Source organism: Hippocampus guttulatus, chromosome 19, assembly GCF_054856545.1.
Source record: "Hippocampus guttulatus isolate MCC_2025c chromosome 19, RoL_Hgut_1.0, whole genome shotgun sequence".
NCBI lineage: Eukaryota > Metazoa > Chordata > Actinopteri > Syngnathiformes > Syngnathidae > Hippocampus > Hippocampus guttulatus.
The window spans coordinates 3,462,270-3,470,539 of NC_141279.1; positions in this window are offsets into that span (position 1 = coordinate 3,462,270).

Below are 8,270 nucleotides of genomic sequence, written 5' to 3' on the forward strand. Positions count from 1 at the left end.
CCTTTTTTTTTTTTTTAAATGCATAAATGCTGATCACAATTGTCAGATTCTTTTTTTTTTAACTTGAGGTTCCGCTGCACTCAACAATGAGACCGAGCTGGTCAGGAAGAACAAACGGTTGTAAAGTCGCGCCGCTGTGGCATGTGCCAGGGAGTTGCATGCGCTTTGTGCGTCGTCTTTTCCGTCTCCCGTGTGCATGACCGTTCTCGAAGTCTCGTTGCGAGAACAAAATGTGCTACCATGATCAAATCGATGAGTCAAGTAACAAAAGGCTTCCAACGACTGTTTTCTTGGCTGTCTAGGGTTCAAACATGTCCTGACACCCTGAGAGGTGCCAGCAAAGAGGGCTCTGAAACCTTGTCTGCGTCATATCTCAAATTTGAGCATCTCTCGTCCACGTTTTCACTTCACGCTTAGTTTTCAACTTAAATGCTAGAAATTGTGTATCAGGCTTGATTTATACTCCCCAATTTCGGTTTAATCCCTTTATTATTATTTTTTACTGTATATTTCCATCTCTTTCAAATGACGCATATCGGATAAGGCTGACGGATCAAAACGAATCGTGCCACTTGAGTCTTCAAATCTGAGTTTGTCATTTGTCCCAAGCAGTGCAAATACATTTTATTGCCTAAGGACACAAATCAGAATGGCGCATTTCATGTCAGTACTGTAGCGGCACAGTGACGCAGTGTACGTGCACAAAAGCCAACAATACCTGAGCCAAACTCTAAACTTTCAAACCCCGTTTGTCCAACGTCTGTGCACCAACAAAATATTAAGTTGGAGAGAGTTTTGTATAGATATCTAAAAGTAAGCTCTGTATTGGCAAGCCAACTTTTTCTTTTGTTTCCACATTGCTGAGTGTTAGTGTTAAATCCTTTTGAGATGTTTATTTCTTTTTTCTTTTGGATTTGATATCGGTTTGCTTTAAAGGGTGTCCAAATATGAATGCTCTGTAGCCCCCAAAAAGGCTTTGGGATTTTATCACTTTTTATTTTATTTATCACTTGTTTTCAGGTTGACAAAAAAAAAAAAAAACGGATATCCTGTCAAGCGTAATTTTCCTTTGTAAAGCTAGTTTCGTTTGCTTGGTTTATGTTCTGTCATTTCGGATCTCTGCCGCAGTCACGCAGGCGATCCGAGTGTCACTGGCCAGTTGAGGACAGCTCATACTGTAGTGATTACGGCTGCTCCTTTTCTCGATGTACTGTAATGTTAATGCAGATTTACGCATTAACACACTCAGAATGACTTCAGATCAAAACTCTTGTAGACTGCGAGGTTTATCACCATGGTAAAGTTTGGAAATTTTCAAGGTGTAGTGACACTATTCTGCGTGCGGGAAAATGAAGCACAAGTGAGCTTCTGGCCCTTCTGCAGCCGATCCCTTCATTGAAGCTTCCAGTCGTCCTTCTCCCATTGCCTTTTGTTGTTCGTATGCCATACGTTTTGCACATGATGTACATATTTCTATATTTGTAATGCATATTTTTATACGTGTGACATCCACGGGCTCTCTCTATTTTGTAAATACTACAAAAAAGGTTGTATGCCTTTTATGTGACAATAAAAATTTGGTGTACTATGAACGGTTCATTATCATCTGAGAGGTTACCGTTGCCTTTGATTAACTGGTTTTTGACTTAACAATGTACCGGAAATGCTTCACAAAAACAGACTAGATATCCTATTTAAAAGACAAAATAACCACCAGTCATAGAATCATGAGTCATATAACTAGAATTGCATTCTCATAAAAGGAGTGACTTCGAGTTCGCACCTTGAGTCACTCATGTGTCGTTTGGCTTAGATTTGACACCAGATGCTTTTCCTGATGCAATCCACCCGTCTTTAATCCGGGTTTGGTTCTGATAGTGGATGGAAATCTGTGTATCGTGTAGAGGGCTTGCCAAGAGACTCGGCTGGAGGCTACCGTTTGCCATGATCGCAATCCAAAATCAGCTTTCTGTTATTCACTGTGCAGAGTGGATCATAATATTAGAAATATATTGGTCGAGCTCTCCCTCTCTTTGAGAGATTCATTGTATGTCTCTCTCTCAGAGAGAGAGAGAGAGAGAGATCGATATAGATAAGTCGGCTCTCACACTGCTCTGATCTGAAATTGCTAACTGTGTCTCAAGATCAAATGGCAATGACCCGTGGGATTCCACAGGGGTCAATTCCGGGACCCCAATATTGTTCAACGTGTACATGCTTGCTTTAGGTCAGCTGAAAGGCAGCTATGAAGCGCAACCTTGTGGGTGACATTTAGAGTCATTCTGTCACTGCATTGAGTGGATAAGTGTGTGGATAAATAACTTTCTCCAGCTAAACTCAGACAAAACTAAAATCATAGTCTGTTGGGGAACAGAGCAACAAAGAGAAAGTTTTATCAGTCACCTTGGGACTCTCAGTAAAACATAATACCGGTAATCAAATTAGCAACCTAGCAGCAACATTCGACTGATACTTGCATATTAACAGCCACATTAAATCGACAACAGTGACAGCTCATTTTTACCATCTAAAAACATTGCCCAAATCAAAGTAATAGTTTGCAAACCTGACTTAAAAGGTAAAATAACAGTTACAGCACAGTAAAGTTTTTGTTTCATCAGAGGGTGAGCGGTGGACTTCAGGCAACAAATTGTAGCATCCGCCATGTGCCTGTTCTTAGTCTTGAGTATAATTCAATGCATCAGCCTTACAAGCAAGCTGATAATTGTCCTAAAACAAGACAGTGACTTCATTCAAAAGCCAGAAAGAAGTCCTAAAAGTCTTTAAAACCGATGTCGTCCTTCATACTTAAGAACAAAGTGCCCACGAGCTTAAGAAAATGCATGCTTTCCTATAATTTGCTAACGACTTCCTAAAGACCGCAATGACCTAGTCAAATCCTGGTCAAGATGACTTCATCGCGACGTCCTTTCCTGTTTCCAGTGTTTTCCAAACAAACTGCTCATTTCCTCACGCCTCCTTGTGGTCGTTGCTAAAAATGATGCGGGTATGTTGTTCAGTGAGGTTTTTATCTTCAGAACAAACCAGGCTGTCGCATCTGGCTTCCTAATAATTCATTGTTTGTCTTTGCCAGGGGTAAAGTTATTGCGCAAGCAGTTAACCTTCTAGACCACCCACGCCAAACGATGATGGGGTCCCTAGCGCGAGTGCTCTTCAGGACCCCTTCCAAGGACTCCAGGAAGGGGTGAGTACTCAGAAATACTGTTTGGTGCCCAAATAAACAGGCAGGACCCGTCCCCCCACCTGATGGCGGAGGGAGGCAACACCCCCCCCCCCCCCCCCGTCCGTCCACCGGGGTGTACCTCAGCCACTGAGCCGCATGGCAACAAGTATACCCACACCTACTCAGAACCTCCCTCTTTGGGCAACTCCAGTGCGGAACAGTGTTCACCACAGGTACCAGAGGCCCAGCAACGTGTCGAAATGAGCCCGACGATATCTCGTCAGAACTTCTCAACCTTGTACACCAGATCAGGCTTCTTCCCGGACAGAGAAATGACATTTCACGTCCTGAGAGCCAGCTCGGCCTCCACCTAGCTCTCTTCTCACCGGACCTCTTTAGCCGCTCCCACAGGTGTGGGCCCATGGAAATTGAAGTCCAAATTCATTCATCATCGGATGTCTACGAATCGTATTTTGTCTGATCGTTCACCTGGGATCTTTTCTCCATGGGTGCCCCTGCCAGGGTCACGAAGTCCCACACAACTTGGCTCCAAGGAGACACACCAACCCCCAGACCACGATAAGGTGATAGCTCAGGGGGGGGGGGGGGTATTTTTATTTCTGTCTAATGTCAAAAACAATATGTCAGTGTAAACACTATCATTACATGTTCACACCTCATGAAGCCTTATCTTGTGACCTCGTTGGGATACCTTTGTCTTTTGACGCCGTGCGACGCTTTGATGGTGACATCCTTAAAGCTTTGTGTTGCCTTGTTCCTATGGTGCTTGCGGGTTGTCGGGTCACTGTCATCATGGCGATGTCACGAACAAAGAAACTGCAGGATTCTTCCTGCTTTAGTTTGAAATTGCACATATTTCTCCACTCCCCAGATGAAAACGCTAACGTGTGTGTTTTGTGACCACTAGATGTCATCATGGCGCACGAAAAAAGCCGCAGATGAGGCCTTAGCTGTCCTCACCTTACATTGATGACATCACCAATCCTGCATTGGAACCACATCAATCCATCCATCATCCATTTGTCCTTGCATGTATGTATTAACCTCAATTTAGTTTCCAGTCACTGATGCTATCATGGTTCACTCGCCATGACTTTCATGCTTTTGCTGTTTTTGGATTCCAACTGACCGTGTCAATATGAGTGTGAATGGTTGTTAGCGATGGATTGGTTCCAGCTCCCTAAAAGTGGTGCAGAAAATGAGATTGGAATATATTCTCAACCGTTTCCTCCATGCAGTTTGCTTTTGCAGTTCGACCCAGTTTCTCACTTAGGTGTGAGATATGTGCTAAGATCAAATAACGATAAAACATGCGTGTGTGCCACCTGTCGGGGTATTAGTCACACAGGGGGGCTCGAAACAACCCGTCTAACGCGCCTAATGACTTTGACTATTCAGCAGCAAATGTTCCCTCTCAGCTTGCGTTCCCTAAAAGTTAACATTTCCAAATGCACCGCAACCAGAGAAACCTGAGTCTTGGGTACATTTCCGCAATCGAATGAGAATGCAAATACAAGGGGATGAATCTGAAATTGTAATCAAGATATTAGAATTCTCTGAAAAAACGAGATAAAAGCCAAATGTAAACATCATCTTTGTCACGCCATTCATTGTGCGTGGGATGTAAATTGGATTGAACGCGTACGGATGGAGATGATTTGAAATGATCAAAGTAATGTTTGTAGAATTTGCGGGTGTGGGTAAAATGTCATCTTTTAAAATGATCAAAAGGATTGACATTTTGGAAAAGAGCTGGACTTGTAAGAGGAGACCGAGAACATCTTTTCCAAAAATGAGATGAAAGCCAAATGTAAAAACAACTGCACTGTTTACAGACTTTTAAATGTTATTAAAACTGCTGGGTCCACAGTTATATAAGTTTTGGATTTTTCATTATAGTTTTTAATTTTGTTTGGATTTATTTTAATTCAGTTGGTTTTAATTCATTTTATAAATGTATACGTTTTTAATTTAAAAAATGCTTCATTTTCATTTTAGTTTATTAGTTTCAGTATTAGTTTTTTTTTTTTTTTTTAAATAAATTGGGTGTTTGTCAAGTGCAAGTGAGGGGGGGTAGGAAAAAAGGTCTCCAGGTTTTGGATGATATTGTGTAAACTAAAATTCTTCTGCATGGACTTACCGAAATACAATACCGTGATAAATTAATTCAAAAGGAACTCGAAAAGCTCACGTATGTTGACAAAAATGAATTATTTATAAACGTAATATGTCGCTTCAGTTGAATTTTTTAAACAACATTTTCAATTTTATTTTGGTCACGAATGTTTTTATCAATTTTAGTTATGGTTATTTTTTTTTTTTTTTGCGAACATTAATATCCTTGGTTTGGACTGAGCCAATAAATTATTTTAACTGTGGAGGAAATACCGTTTAAATGTTTGGGGTTTTTTAGTTTGGTTTTTTTTTCAGAATAATGAAAATGGATTTGTCTTGAAAAAAAAGGGGTCTTTATCAGAATGGATCTTGACATTTGTTCCAACAGCAATTGGATATGTCACGAGCTTAGCCAGAATGTGTTCCTTTATTATTGCTTCCGACTGCTATGATGTCACAGGGAGCCACCCACGGTGGAAAGGTTAACCGGATTAGGCTCCATTGCAGCTCCTGTACCACTTGGTGGAAATATGACCACAATAAAGGTCATTGCAAGGAAACTGTGATCCTAATCTCGATATTTTTTTTAATCGATTTAAAGGTAATCGCAAAAATCTTTCATACAGTATTCTGATTAATTTTGTGCGGCCCGGTGGACGACTTTTTAGCACATCCGCCTCTCAGTGCAGAGGTGTAGTAGTGTAGTGAATCGGAAAATGGATTATGATTAATTTTATGTTTGTGGAATATGAATTAAGCAGTGAAATCCACCCATTTTTTTAAAATCCATCTCAGAGGGTAGCCATTTTGCCCCTTGTTGTCCAATGAAAACGACATCCCAGTTGTTCAGGCTTTGGTCACAACCAATCATGGCTAACGCATTAAAAAAAATTTTTTTTTGGGGGTGGGGGTTTGTCATGTGACATTCACAAGCTGAGACGATCAAGTGTCGGTTGAAAGTGATCTTTTTAAAGGCATCATTTTTAATACAGCTATTGTAGTGTATGTCATGAAATTGCCCAGTTGGAGTTCATTGTAGTCCATTTGCCTCTCGCAAGTCGACGTTGAAATGAAATCAAATGCAGTCGATCATCAAGGTAAACGTTTAGAGTGGGGCAATAAACCTGAAATGACACATAGCCGTGGCAACAGATAAGCAGACAGATAATTAGCAGTTTGCTCATTTTGGAGGCCGTCGAAGCCACCAAAACGCTGTTACATAACGTCCATCTAAAGGCCTACGAAAGGAAGTGGCTCTTTGAGCGTCATGCTATCGTGAATGCGGTCGATGTAGGTCAATCCGTGATTAGCCGAGCGTACAGTAGAAGAGTAGCCATTCGGTTGTGGCTCAGACCGGCCGTTGCGTCATTACCTGGCTTAGTGGGTTTTACTGTGTGTCCTAGTCGCAAATCGTGACATCATGCCGGCTTCAAGATGCTTTTACACTTCACATCTAGTTAGTGATGTCATTGATTGAAAACAGGGGTCAACGTAGATGCCGGTGTGTTTGATAGGATAGTGTTGTGGCCACTTCCTGTGCAGCAGCTCGACTTTAGGAGGAACAAGAAAAGGGAATCTGATCCGCAATCACGAGCATGCTAGAGGAAGCAATGATGTCATCAAACGGAGACTCTTTGTCTTATTTATTATTATTTTTTTTTGGATGGACAGCTCTGATCATTGCGCCACTCGAGTTGCGGGAAGGGGGGGCGGTGAAAACAGGACAAGCGAGAGGATGTCAGGCACCGTGCCAGCATGCGGGATCAGCACTATGAAAGACCGCATGTGCATCACATTCGGCTCACATGCACACGTTATCTTTGCTGCACCACAAGTCACGCTCGCACATCTGTCCGCGTGGCACACTCGAGTTCTTTTTTTTTTTAACGGACTTAAAATATTGTGGAAAATCCGGTAGTTGCGGAAATCGGCATTAAATGGGAATTGGGCACTTGGACCGACAATGTAAAGCCAATCTTAGGAAATGATGATGTAACTGGTAGAGGACTGAAAATGTAACTTACTTTTTAACTCATTCACTCCCAAAGACGTTTTTAAACGTCTTTTCAGACTTGGCCTAGAATTGGCTGGTACTGAATGAGTTAATATGGGTCAGTCGCAATCAAGTTTACAGGCCACTACAAGGCAATAAACAAACAAGCTACTGCATGGTGGGTCCAATCATGACAACGTTGTATTATACACCGGCAGGGACGCTGAATTAATTTACCCCGTCACTGTTTATATATGATATGGGTGGTTGTACAATATGGATGTACACTAATGGTAAGTGTTCATTTCATGTCGTGTACAACCAATATGCAGTGTCTCCGCTCCCTCTCAAATCGCCAAAGTCCCCCCCTGCGGGAATCATGAATGTTTCATCGTGGCTGCGGGCGTCGATCTGCCTCACAGGGAAGGGGGAGACATCAGTGCAGAAAAATGTGTTTGATGCAAAGCAGACTTGCTATAAGTGCACACTGAGTCACATATCCAAGAAGTCATATTTTGGAAATGGGCCACTGTTCCACTCGGATCGAAAAGAACAGCTGCCGTCACGGACTGAGAGCGTGTGAGAATGTTTGTGGTGGCGATAGCCTGCAGTGTAACAAGCTGCTCATTCACCTGTAAAATGTCTTTTATCGGACGCTTTTGTGCGGCTTCACTTTTGGGAAAACCTCATTTGACGCATTCCGATCTCCCCCTTGTCAGGAGGGCAGGTGGAGTTACTTTGGATAGGCCGAGCTGGCTGCGTTTCTGTTACTGCCCATTGAAGGGAAGCCATTTTTTATTGGGGACACAAACAATTCCAAGCCGACTGAGTGATGGTATTTAGTACAGGTCCTACCTTGAATTGAGTGATCTGATTTCGGTATTTTCAGTGTACGAGCCATCACTTGGCAGATTTTTTGGGCAGCAATCTTAACAGCAAGCAGCAGATAATGAACAA